Below are 14922 nucleotides of genomic sequence, written 5' to 3'. Positions count from 1 at the left end.
GGCTCCAAAAGGGACAATTTTTAAATACTATTTTTTCTCTATTTGTTTACTAGGTAAACCCACTGGAGAAAGTGTCCATTTTCAGGGGTGACCCAGGTGTACTGAATGACTTTCTCACAGTCCCACTGTAGGAAAATTAAGGTGGGAGGATTCTAACCCTGTACTTTTTACTACAGGGAACAATTTGTTAACAGTCCAAACTGTCAGACAACGCTAATTCACTTAAAGATTAACAGAACTACATCAGGGTGCTGCATGGACATACATTTTCTGAATGATGACAATTATGAAACCCAAATGACTGATTTAAAAAAAAAAAAAAAAAAAGAAGAAGTTAAGGGAGGTATGACAGCTGGTGATGAGGATTAAGGGTCCAACCTCTTAACAAGCTGCCTCAGGTATAGTGTTTGATTCTTTCTACCTCCAACTGTGACTATGAGTAAAATACTTAATCAGAAGCTCCTAAATGAAGACCTATTACACATACACGTGCACTGTTACTTATTGCTAAATGTAGCAAGAGTCATCTCCTCTGACTGCGACTTAAAAATGTATTAAAATATCTCCCAACTGCTACTCAAAAATGTAGTAAAATATATCTCAGAGTACTTCTCGCAACTGCTGCTTAAAACTATAGTAAATGACATCTTGGAGTCTTTTCTAAAGACTTACAATCTCCCATAATTAAGAACACTTGTGTGAGGTGCACTAACAGTAAGAACTAGAGTCAGCATTCAGAAGCTTTACACTATGGCTTGGTGAAGATGAGCTTCACAAGGAAGGTTCCAAATGCAGGTGTATGTGTTGCATCTGGTTGTGGCTGGAACTCACTTCACAAAAGTCTGAAATTTACTGAGTTGTTTTCTTTACGAAGGGACAGTCTTTAAATCATGATTGTTAAATGTTGCACTAAGTCACATTAGCAGTGAAGTGATGGTAACAATGTAACTCATTGAATAGCAAAATGGATCACAAATCCCTGTGTAACTTTTTGGACAGCAAATTGGTTTACAAATAGAACTCATGAAATTTGGGTGGGCTGCTCTACCTCCTTCAAAGGACCTGTCACTAGTTATATATCCCATGGTTCAGTCTTTGGGCCACTCCTCATTGGCATTTATTTCTTGGAGGTTAAAGATACTGTTAAGTGTTTTTAGTTGAACAAGTTTGCAGATGACTATAAACTTGGTGCCATTATAAACTTCAGACAGAGGACACCAAGATTCTGCCAGAGGGGCTTTCCCAAATCAATATCTGATATTAAAACTATGGACTAAAACTCTATGCCAATAAATGTTTCATTACCCATAGGCAAGCAAGAAGTCCCTCGTAACTATCACATTGGCAACACATACCCCTTTAAATTGATTCAGGTGTTTAGGGACCTGGAAACCTCTGTAGACAGTGAAGTAAGTGCTTTTTCACGGCATACCTTTTTACTAAGGATATGGTATCCAGGTCTGGGGATGTGATCATTTCACTGCATTCAATACTAATCAGGCCGATCATAGAGTATAATGCTCCCTTTTGTATGTACCTGTCCAAATGTTTGACACAGCTTGAATGCTCACAATGCTTTCTTACTACAAACATTGAGGTCTTAAATCATAAAAACTATGCAGAAGATCTGAAAGCCTAGTCCCTGTTATGTGTCATACAGGCTACTGAGGAGTTATCTCTGTCTCACATTCAGAGCCTCATCAGACCCTCTCCTGTCAGACCTATTGAACATTCACAGTTCCAACAGGGACCATATGCACCTACTCAAGACATCTAAATCTCTTTTGCAATATAAACAGAAAATGTTGAAAGGACATATATGAATTACAAGATACTACTATGTCTCTGGAATTGTCTTCTTTCTACATAAGGCAAAGTACTTTTCTTCTTCTTCTTCTTCTTCTTCTTCTTCTTCTTCTTCTTCTTCGGCTTTTCCTGGTTAGGGGTCACCACAGCGGATCATCTGTCTGCTCATGATTGGCAGTGGAGTTTTACAGTGTTGAGTTGCCAGCCCGGCATCCAACCTTCCACAGAAGGCACACACACACTCACACCTAGGGCCAATTTAGAGTGTCCAATCCACCTACTGCATGTCGTTAGGATGTGGGAGGAAACCGGAGCACCCAGAGGAAACCCACGCGACCACAGGGAGGACATGCAGATGCCACACAAAAGGCACCCCAGCCGAGAATCAAACCGGAGAACCTCTTGCTGTGAGGCAGCAATGCTAACCTCTGCACCACCGTGGCCACCCTAAAGTACTTCTCTTACACTATTCAAATTTAATCTGGATGAATGGATGGGTAACCTCAAATTCACTCCTGGTTTAGTACTCTTGTAGTTGTGGTTAATGGCAACATGTAAACATTCCAGTCATTTTTGGGTTAGTTGTACTTAAAGTATAAGGGCTAAAAATGTCATGGACATGTATGGCTTCTAAAGATAATCACAGATCAATAGCCTAGTAAGTACCTATGAAGCTGTGAAAGAGTCAACAGTAACTGTATACCCAGTTGGAAAGTGTTAACCATGCTTGTATGCCCTCAGCCAAGTGAAAGATGTTTAGCATTCCAAGGACTAGGGTACTCATATAGAACACACTTACATGGAGTGCACATGCCTCCGTGTGTCTCCTTCTAGTGCCACTTATGGTTATAATATTTCACAATTCTATAATGAAGAATTTTATATTAAAAAGATTGTGAAAAAGTGAATAGCAAGTTACTCATTATCATTATTGATCTGATGTTTAAATAATGCCATTATAAAAAAGAGGGCAGTGACGCCCCTGCACTGGCCCTGTAATCAAAGATCCTCAATCCTCACCACTAGGACAAGTGAGGGATGTGCCCATTGGGAGGATGACAAGTACGCACACAGTAAAGTACAATTTACATTAAGAGCACACAGAGACAACAGTCAGTCTGGGGCTGGTTTCTTGCTCTTTCTCCAGATCCCCAGTAAGACTCCCCACAGGCACAGCTATAGGGTTAAGATCTCAGCTGAGCGATCAAGCCAAAACCTTCAGCACCCGCTCTGTCCAACCAGTGCTTCATGTCCCTGCCCAAGTAGCTGACACACACACTTTGAGATTTGATTGATATACAAACACACACACACACACACACACACACACACACACACACACACACACACACACCTAGGAAATGCTGGCACAGGGTTACTAGCTATGCCCTTTTATGCCCAGACTATAAGGTAGTACCACCTGCCACCAGACCCCCTTACTTATCAGCTACTATAAGGCCCTTACCAAAGGGTGTCCCATCCTGCTGCGTAATGTTACTATTATCCAAATGGTAACTGTGACCAAGAATAAGGCTACTGAAGTGGCCTATACAGTGTCACCAAATACATATGCAAGTACTCTAAAGGCTTAAATATCTCTAAACAAACCAGCCACAATTAAAAGGTTTAAATATATTTAATAATAAATAATAAATGAACAAGACATACTTAAGCAACATCCTAACTACCGAGTTCAGAATCACAGGAAATATTTTAAAATAACATTGCAGGACAATCTCAAATAAATACAGAAAATATCTAAACTAATCTTGCTATATTCCTATCTAGCTCTAAAATGGATACTATGCCTAAATCTTACTTACAGAGCAACATGCAGACAGAAGTGCTGATTGAATGTTTCTAGGTCCAAGACAAGATACAAAACACATACACTTCCTTTCTGAGAGAGTTCTTAAATTAATATCACATATTACTGCTGGGTAAGCCTGGATTACATCACTTTTTGTCACCTGCCTTCAGTTCCCAGGCTAACCAGATACTAACATCTCTGTGTTACAAATACTTATCCCTCAGATGTGCAGTTGCTCGGAAGTCACAGAGTAATAAAAACACTTTATATTTTAAACCTAGTAATTATTTTTGTTTCAAGACAATAGAAAGAAACTTCTAGCTCTAGACATTCTCGCTCCTTCATTGAAACTGAGAAATAAACAGACAATCATAAAACACTTTGATTCCAACTTATTTTCTTAGAGTTTTGCAAGTTAACTCTGTGTGTCTCAGCATCTACTATTAAAACATAAATTTGCACAGGTATATAGTTTATATACATTGCTGTTCTTTTCAAGTAGGGTACACTGTGGTTACATTCTTGAAGCTCAGTACATAACATACAGTTCTCTTACATTTGTAGGACAAGCATATGAATCATATTAATACTCACCAATGACATATGATTATTAACAAAATTCCAGCTAGCTGGGCTGGCAGCATCACGATTCTCTATAAATCATATTAATAGTTCCAAGTGACATATAATTATTTACAAAATTCCAGATAGCTGGACTGGCAGTATTTCCCTGGTGTCACAAGGGCTAGTACATTTTCCAGTAACATTTTTGGAAGAAAGAACTCAGCTTCATGGCAAATGATATTCCCTATCTCCTGATTAACAGTCATTGCTGGAGAGACCTGATCACGATTTTTTTTTTGCTAAATTGTCCATCTTGCCTTAGTCACCATTAGCCTCTCCTCTCCCCGCTGCCTCATACAGCCCATTCATTCCTTCAGGTGGAAGGGCTGAGCAGCAGAGTGCAGAACTGTCAATTATCCTAGGTAATTTTATGTGGATTTAATGCTTTAACCTCTCTATGGATGTTTCTAACTACCACAGGGTTAGCAGTGCAAGGGCTGTCAGCAAGGATATGCCACTCACTTCCATAAGTGAAGTAAGTCCTCAAGACTGCCCTACTTCCCTTATAACCAACACTTACTTCTGATTATAAGCCTCCATCAGTGATTCTTCAGTTAGAACAAGTGTGTATACATGCACCCTGCCCTCCTCCACCTGAAGAACCATAAAAGCCATATCACACATTTCTCCCTCCCCCTCATATCAGCTCTAGTAAGTGTCCAAGCTGCTAAATGAACTTTGGTTGCCTTGGTTATAGTCAGTTTGGTAGTTTTGGTACTTATAAATTATCTGAATCATGATTCTGCCTTTTTTTTGCCAGAACTCAAGTCTCTTGGGCACATCGCTAGAAAAAATGGACTAGAGTTTATTATATAGATTGGACTCTAACTAGTTGCAGTGGTGAACAATTGAAACCTGTCACAGGCTGGTATATGCTACAGAATAACCCCTGGATTACGTGTCTCATAGTAGGCTATGGCAGTCAAATTCAAAGTAAACGCTATTGTTATACAGATCAACAAAGAGGAAAAAGTAGGTATCACTGCACAAACTTTGATAATCAGGATCATACCATAAGAATGACAGTTTACAGAAGGGAGATAAATTAAATTAATAAAAATGTAAATAGTAAAATTAAAAATCAAAAATAAGATACTAGAAATAAGTAAAAAAAATTGAAAGCTTTTTTGCAGCAGAAATAAAAAATACCACAAGAACAGGAACAGATTTGGTAGAAATATAAGGATATATATAAAAAAGTACTATAAATAAAAAAATAAAAAATAAAAAAAAAAAACAAGCAAAGGGAGGAAAGTGCCATAACACCAGAACCAATAAAATTCAAAAAGCACTTTGGGAGGAATAAACCGGCCATGAAATGGAGTAGAAAACTTAACTACAATTACATACAAATAAATAAAAGAGGCACACGTAAAACTTACCCACCACCAATATATGACATAAACTTACAGTTTACAGTTTTCATAGTGCAGATAGAGATGTTTAAAGTGAGCTATGCAGAGAGTTATGTAAATAATAATGACATAGTGCACCTAAATAATGTTTTAGTGGGTTAGGTTATGGTTTTATTGTTCAACAGTCTGATAGCGTGTGGGAAAAAGCTGTTGTGGAATCTGGATGTCCTGCATCTAATGCTTCTGTAGTGCTTCCTTGTTGGCAGGAGTTTGAACAGTCCATGAGCCGGATGGTGTATATCCCTCAATAGTTTTTGGATATGTCCTGTAGGGATTGAAGGTCGGGGCAGATGATTTTTGTGGCATGTTTAATAATCTTATCCAGTGTCTTCCTATCAGCTTTAAATTTCCATACTAGACAACAATGTTGTTTGTCAGTACACTCTCAATCATGGCCCTGTAGAAGGTAAATAGGATTTGTGGGGACATTGTTGGGCTCTCTTATAAGGTAGGAAGTGTTTGTGCCCCAACTTAGGTCTTATGAGATATGTACACCTAGGAATTTGGTGCTATTTATTGTCTCCACTGCAACACCATTGATGATGATAGAGATGTGTGGCTTATTTTTCTTCCTAAAATCAATGAGGACTTCCTTGGTTTTCCCAACATTTAGTGCTAAGTTGTCAGTGCACCAATTAACGAGTTGGTTTCCCTCCTCCCTGTAGGCCCGCTTGTTTTCCTTCTTGATAAGGCTGATTACTGTGGTGTCATCTGCAAATTTCATGATTCTATTTGATTGATGCATAGCTATGCAATCCGTGTGATAGAATTGTGAAAAGAAGTGGACTGAGTACCCCAGTGTTTAGGATGATGCTGTTTGAGTGATGTTTCAGATGTATGTTTCAGATACAATGGTATTTACTAGGGCTGTATCTGGATGGCAGGAAGGCAGAAGTAAGTGCCAACACAGTTAAAGACTGTATTAATTAGTCTGCTACATTCTGGTTCTTAAATCAAATAATGATCACCAGACTAAAAATCAGCAATAGCACTGCACCTCAAAACACAGAATCAAAGATTCAAGTGCTGTGCTACTGATCTGATCTGTGAGGGGGGGGGGCATCTTGTTTAATGAATAGATTTCTGGCAAAAGAAAGTTTGTTGTATTTGCTATAACTTTTTGTATTATTAATTAATTGCAAAGCCTTTATGATTTTTTTTCTTGCGATGGAGCTTTTCTCCCTGGGACTCCATTGAAAAGGGGCCCTACCAAGTTAGCTCTGTAAACAAATACAAATAAATAAATAAATAAATATTTGATAAGACATGAAAAACAATCACAAAGAAATAATATGCTATAGTTAAATGCATCTGGTCACTTTAATTAAATGTCATTTGTTTCCCCTTATGAGTTCATCTACAGTATTTCTTACCCTTTTTTTCTTTTCTTATATGTCCAAATGATTACTGACAATATTCCAGCCATTCTGCTTAGAATGTAACTTTTAGAAAACCTGCTGACTAAAATATTGTCCTGTTGTATACTACTTTTTCATCAAAAGCCTGGAGAAATTACTTCAGTGTGCAATTCTTCATATTTAAAAGCAATTAACTCTCTAAGTAAACTTTTAAAATGGATTCAAATATGATACATTTTTGTGCATAGCTCTCAACCACTTAAAGCTAGAAGTCTAGACAACGCATAAAATAGTGGGGTGGTAAAGGCCAAAAAATAGTGACAGATTTTAAATTATTGATCTCATAAACTTAGAATGCTGTTAGAATAATAGGATTTGTATTAGCATGCATTTTCCAAAGGATATGAAATCTAAAACTCAAAGAAATGTCATTATTTAGTGACTTGAATCCTCAGTGATCTGCCTGAAAATGACAAATTTTATGAACAGACCAAAATATTATTGGAGATTCTATGAAATTCTGGAGAGTCTAAAGGTATGCCTTTGTGAGTCATGTTTCTTTTTAATATTCTAATTTAATCTATGTTTTGTTCACATCAGTTCCACTAGGCCTATTGCCTATTTTTTGTTTGTGGGGTTGTGAATCATGTTTCTTTTTTTAATATTCTAATTTAATCTGTGTTTTGTTCACATTAGTGCCACTAGGCCTATGACCTATTTTTGGAGGGAGACCAGAATATGGGGGAAATTCCTCTATTCATTCTAAGGGGCATGACATCTTTTACTGCCAAGTGATCCTACCATCAACTCAGGCAGATAGGAGTTTGATGTAACATCACATCCAAAGGATTATATACACTCAACAGTGAAGAACATTAGACTGCACTGCAGTTTCAGCAATGGAAATTTAATTCATGCAGCTGGTTTATACCCCAAGGCATTTTATAAAAGGTAAAAAAAAAATAAGAAAACATTTAAAGTATGATTTAGAGGTGAAGAAGACAAAGAAACCAAAATAAAAACAATGATATGGAATTTCAGTGGTTGGATTATGCTGAACTTGGAGAGAGGATCTAGAAAAATGTAGGGTGTGGTGGAAAATTAAGTGGGTGAAAAAGTATTTGAAAAGGTCCAGGATGGATTACTCAAATCTACAGACAAAGGCTTAGGAAAGAGCAGAAATGGAAAAAGTTGTGTGACAATATAGACATTTTAAATTAGCGAAAAAAGCAAAAGATATAGCATACAAGAGGAAGAAACATGGAAGTATGGATATGAACAGCTAGCAGAAAATCATTTATTCTGGTGAAAATGACAAAGGCAGCAGAGAGCAGATATCTGAAAAAAAAAGCTTTTTAGGTATATTGTAGAAAGCAAGAAATGAGGGTCATACATGGCTAGGCTGAGTAAAGATGGGAGAGACAGAATGGGAAACAGATAAAGAAACAGAGATTTCAATGAATTCCTTATATCATTCTTCACACAGTAAAAGGGATGATGGAGTTCTATCTCATGATGGCGGTATACAGAGAGAAGAAATGAGTAGGCAGACATTGTTACATAAAATGAGGTGCGAAAGATGCAGCAGGCTGTTATATGAATGAAGAATACCAGAAGGATAGGGTCTCTGGGATTGTGGGCAGTGTGCCAGCAGGTCATCTGATTGACTGGCCAGTGGAAAAGTGCCTGAAGACTGAAACATGGCAAGAATAATACTTAATACAAGGATGGTAGCTGCAAAAAAAAAAGGGAAACTACAAGTATGTTAACCTAATGATGATGGCAGAAAAGTCATAGGTTCATAGGTTGATACTAGGCTATCTGCCCTAGGGCATTTATAAGCCTAGCCAGAGTGTGTTTGGCTTTCGCCACCCTTTTTAGATTAGTTGACTGTGCTTCTGTATAGTAGGTCATAGAAGATAGCCCTTTTAAGGTTAGTTTACTGTGCCTCTATCTAGCAGGGACACAGAAGAGATCCCAGGGGTAAACCTATGATCTCGCATCCACTCGTCAAGATTTCTCTTGAAGAGGGTCATTGAGGGGCTCTGCCTAACATGGACAGGGATTCTGTTCCAGAGTGAGTGGAGCCTCTGGGATATGAATCTGTCCCTCCAGCATGTCCTATTTATTTCTGTGCTGAGGTTCAGGTCCCTGGAGCATGTAGCTCTAAGGGATTTGGATTTCCTGAGGTGGAGCATGTCCATTAATTCTGGGTTGGACATGGCTTTATACGTCAGGCACAGATTGCCTCTGGTTAGGCGGTAAGCAACTAAGTAGAGCTGGAGTTTCTTTAGCCTAACTGCGTAGGGCATCTGTTTGAGTCCCTTGATCCTCTTGGTGAGGTACTTCTGGGGTCTTTCCAGCTGTTGCAGGTGTCGGGTAAGGTACATCCCAAATGGGGCATTGTATTCAATTATGGGCCTGATGAGTGATGAGTAGAGGGGCACAATGACCTCTCTTGATCTAGATGTGAACCCTTTCATGATAAGGTGGGCTATAAGGTCTTTCTAACAACTTTGGCAACGTGATTGTCAAAGGAGAGATTGCTATCTACTTGGGTCCCCAAGTCCCTAATTACTTCTTCCGTACCCGAGTGGGGTATTGTGTCGAAGGCTTTTGCGAGGTCCAGGTAGGCTGTGTGGACTATCTTCCCTTCATCTATGGCCTTGGTGACTGTTTCAAAGAAATCAACCAGGTTCAAGAGGCAAGATCTGCCCTTAACAAAGCCGAATTGGGTAGGATCCAGAGTTTGGAGGTTCCCAATGTCTTTGTTTATGAGTTCCATGATGATATGCTCCATAGCTTTGCAGACCAGGCTAGTCAGACTTATAGGGCGATAGTTTCTGGGGTCTGTTGAGGCACCACCTTTGTGGAGTGGGACCACTGTTGCTGTACGCCATTCCTTGGGTGCATATCCTGTAGTAAGGCTGAGACTGAACAGTGACTTTATGTGAGGGTTTAGTTCTTTTTGGAGCTCATGTAAGATGCAGCCCAGGACACCATCCGGTCCCATTGATGCTGTGTTTTTTTCTTTGGAGAGGGCAGCTCTCACCTATGCATCTGTGATGTCAGGGAGGCTACACTCTGTTGGGATAGACATTTTCTCTTTTGGGGGGGGGGGGGTTTGCACTGAACCTGTCCGCCAGGATATTGGCAATGTCTGTGGGTTCAGTGTATTTTTTGTCATTTTGCACTAACTCAGAGCGGATCCTAATGGAAACAACAGGTACTTCTCTAGAGGGCTATCGCCATGACAGCAACCATTATGAGTTCATAGAAAAAAATTATTTCTCTGCAGGATTTCACCTAGTCATGACTGCATTACAGTAGAACTTGGCAAAAGAGTACTGTAGGTGCTATCCAGCTGGACTTCAGAAAGGCATTTAAAACAGTCCTGCACAGACAGCTGCTAGGAAAACTGCAAAAGATGGGCATAGAACTGAGATGGAAGAACTGGATAGTAGCATGGCTAGGGGGCAGGGCATAGGTGAGTGATAATGACAGGAATAAGGAGTGACTCATGAAGCACTACAGTAATTAGCCCTGGCTTCAATACTCATTAATGAAATACATGGTGGTCAGCCAAGCCTCCAGCACTCACTACTGGAGTACCACAGTGTTCTGCCCTTGCTTCTGTATTCACTAGTAAAGTACTACATAGTTAGTACTGACTCCAGTACTCAATCAAGAAAGCACAAAAGTGGTCAGCCTCATTTCTAGTACTCACTGCTGAAGTACCTTTTTGGTCAGCCCTGGCTCCAGTATTCACTAGTGAAGTACCACAGTGGTTAGCCCTGGCTCCAGTATTCACTGATGAAATACACAGTGGTCAACTCTACCTCCATTACTTACTAGTGATGTACCACAGTGGTCAGCCCTTGCTTCTGTATTCACTAGTGAAGTACTGCAGTAGTCAGCAGCACTGGTTCCAGTACTCGATGAAGAAAGTACCAAACTGGTCAGCCACTTTTCTAGTACTCAGTACTGAAGTACCTTTGCAGTCAGCCATGGCTCCAGTACTCAGTAGTGAAGTACCACAGTGGTCAGCACTGGCCCCAATATTCACTGGTAAAGTACCACAGTGGACAATCCTGGCTCCAATACTCAATAGTGGGGTATCATAATGGTTATCCATGGCTTCAGTACTCTTCAATATGTTCATTTCAGTTATATCTTTGGGAGCAGAAAGTAGGATCAAAAGTACTTAGCAGTAACAGTCAAATAGCATGGAAGAGTCTAATAAATGATTGGGAGATGAGCAAACGGTTGGTAGTTGAGATTCACATCAGCTAAATTCAAAGTGTTTTAATTGAGTGAGAGAGCAGTGCCAGCTGCAAAAAGAATGATGGAGTGTACTAGCAATGGGAAAAACTCTGGAGGGAAAAGGGTAAGGCTTCTGCTCAAATAAGACCTAGTCAGGTTGCAGCCTGACTATCATTTGCAATCATGGAGATCATACAGTAACAGAACCTCCTGTGTTTTGGAAGGATTCTACAGGAATGCCACAAGAATGTGTTTAGGATGAAGGGGAAAGGATACCATATGCCACTACATGATCTGGAGCCCTTCTAACTAAACCCAGGACAAACAGGGAAGGAAAGGCAATGGATGCACAAAATAATGTTAAGCAGATGTGAAAAGATCACCATGCATGGTAAATGTGTGTGTGTGTGTGTGTGGGGGGGGGGGGCACACAGCAGATTATAGAAACCAGCTGTTTCTTGGCACTACAAATGTATGTTTACAAATGTTTTGGACCCAAGTAATGGTTCACTAGAAAGGGTTGCAGATACGGAATCTTTTGAGCCATTCGAGAAGACATGGAACAAATGGTGAAAGACTAAAGTGAACGGGAGGTATAGCGAGAAGGTAGAATGTCAAATGCATCTGTAGGGCAACCTAGATACGCTAATAGTCTCCAGTAAAAAAAAAAAAAGAAAAAGATCAGTTTGAGTCAGACACCAACCGTAAACATTTACTTTATTCATCAGTTTTATTCTTTAGTCTTGGCAGATTAAGAATATTACATTCAGACACTGACATGTTAGAGGAGATGAACCTGATACCATATACAGGATGAGGTACGCTTACGATAACTTTTTTAAATTAATTTGCCAAACAGTATGCTTTCATTTGGTAAGTAAATTTGCAAGCTTTTTTATACAGTAGAAATATTCACAGGCTTTTATGCATGAAAATCATAATACAAAATTTGTTGATAAATTAGTGCAAAGCTGACACTTTTTTAAATAGGTATTAAAGTAAAGAATGCATATGACTTTTCTGAAGTGTAGTTTAGAGAAAAAAAACAACTGTTTCTAAAATGACAAGACTGAGCAAGGTGGAATACATACCCTGCTCTTCATGATAATGGTATCTTCTTACAGATGGGGTCCTTTTAGAAGTGGAACTTAATAAGAATTGGTTTGCAGGATGGCTTTCAAATAACTGTGTTGTAAGAGAATAGAAAATCTAATTTTATAAAGAGGACCTTATGATCATGAGAACTCAATTACATAACACTCATTATACAACTGTGTGAAATCCCAGTATTATCACTGACTAAATTATACATCTGTAGAATCCGACTGGGCCAATGAATGAACAGCGATACTCAAAGGTGTGAGAAAAGCGGTCATGCTGACTGACCCCACTCTGACAAAATACTGTATGATAACTTGATGGGAATAAGTCTTATTTTAATATAAGCTTTCATGGCTTATGTTTATGAACGAACATTTTTCTGAGGCTTGGAGAGCCAAAATTACTTTTTCAGCTAGAGGGATGAAATTAATAAAGTACATTTTAAATCTAAAAAGCTTTTGTTATATTTTCCTTTGCTCCAAAATATCTACAAAATCATACAATTATAACAAAACACTCGGGGTGTCAGCTCATGCTTGCACCTATGTACAGGAAGGATTTCTGATCATGTTACTTTTAATGCCACATTCAACTGCAGTCTTAACTGTGGGTACAACTTACATGGGCTGCACCCAGTCATAGTTTATTTCTTAAATAAAGGTGTTAGTTTTCTCCCCTTCCTTTCGACCTTTAAGCAGTGTCAGTGGTACATTAGGTAGCACACATCTTTCATGTAGAAGGCTGTGGTTTCTGTTCCCACACAAGCTTGATTGCTGACTCTGCAGTACAGCATAAAGTGACTTTGTACTGAGGAAGGGTCTTGTGTGAGCCCAGAAGCTTTACTATTCCTGAACTTGTTACATTTTTATATGGTATGTTGCTGAGTTCGTTTTTTTTTTCAGCCGTTTTGCATGAATTTCTGCTTTGCTGTGCCTCTTATTTTTACTAGTGCTCTAACAAAAGACTCATGTGCTCTGACTATGGTGGTTTTAGATAGTATTCGATGTTAGCAACCAAATACCGGAAATTGCTTTCTTTATTTATTAAACTATTTTGAAAATTTCTGGGTACTTTTGTGCTGCAACTGTCTAATGTTCTTTACTGTGCCTGTTATTTACATTTTAAGTCTGTTGTAAGAAAATAACAATAATAATATATTCCCCCAATCCATGGTATCTAGCCAACCCAACAAGACAAATCTCTGAACACATTATTAAAATCTTTGGATTCCCATCATTGTTATGTATGGGGAAGCAAGACAGTGGTCTTGCTTCTTTATAGGATTCTGCCCATTAATTTTATGGAATTATGCAATGTTTTATGGTATAACTTTCTAAATTCCTATACCTTGTTCACTGAGAGGTTATCATGTTGGTTGATACACAGAAATGTTCTTTTGCATAAAAGCAAATACACATGCTAGCACCAGCTGAAACTAACGTTCTGACCTTCAGTGCATACTGAGCTATGCTGTGCCTGGACAGGCTGGAGTTATTCATCTCTCTCTTATTTCACTCTTCAATGGTACTTTCTCCTTTTCACTGTTTGATAAAGTTTAATGGTGAATTTAGTCTATAAAATAATATATGGTTCAGTGCCTGAAGGAAAATAAATCAGGCAAAAAGTATAATCCTTCAATGAACGATTAATAAACTACTAAAATATGAAATCTATTGCATGTGTCATGGTATTGTGAGAATCAATGATCTAAGTGTGACAAGGAGTGACAGGAATATAATGTGAAAGACTTAGCAGCACGTCAGACTTTTATTAAAAATAGCTGATAAGAAGAATGGAATGATTCAACCAGATGTTATACGAGGACTATTTACAAGTAATGTGTAAAACACTGGACTCCAAGGACATATCTATGTAGAGGGTCAGTTTAATACCTTTGTGCCAGTCTATCAAAATCAGTGTTTCTGCAGTTTACATCAGTGTATACATTTAGACTGCTGTTATGCTACTGGTTTTCTTTGACCTCACTACTTGTCTCAACTAAATTTGTTGTTGTCTGAGGCATACCTCTCAACTTAGCATAAAAAATCTGAACAGAACTTAAAATAATGGGGGAACAATAGCCCACAAAATAGGGACAGTTTTTAAATACTACTTTTATAAACTTTGCTGGAATAACAAGATTTGTGTTAGCATGTATTTTCTGATATGAAGTCTGAAACTCAAATTTGTGTCCATATTTAGTGACTTCAGTCCTCAGTGATTTATCAGAAAACCATAAATTTTACGAAGATCAGACCAAAAATAGGAGGCAACAATCTGGACATTTGAGAGATATGGCCTGAGAGTACAGTTATGAGTTGTCTTATTTCTGTGATCTTTCATATACAGTACTGGTTTTATTCATCACTGCCTGCTTCTTTTATCTCTAAACATTTGGTTTTACTTCACCTGTGTTTTCACCTTTCAGTACTTTTATTTTAATGATTGTAACTTCAGCACGTCCAACAATTTTCATGTGTTATACATTTGATGAATGATTTAGAAACAGTGCTCTAGTGAATGCTATTTCTTTGACTTCTCAGTA

Source organism: Protopterus annectens, chromosome 12.part0 (assembly GCF_019279795.1).
Source record: "Protopterus annectens isolate FY-2018-M chromosome 12.part0, PAN1.0, whole genome shotgun sequence".
NCBI classification, from domain to species: domain Eukaryota; kingdom Metazoa; phylum Chordata; order Ceratodontiformes; family Protopteridae; genus Protopterus; species Protopterus annectens.
Note: the sequence above shows the minus strand (reverse complement) of the source record.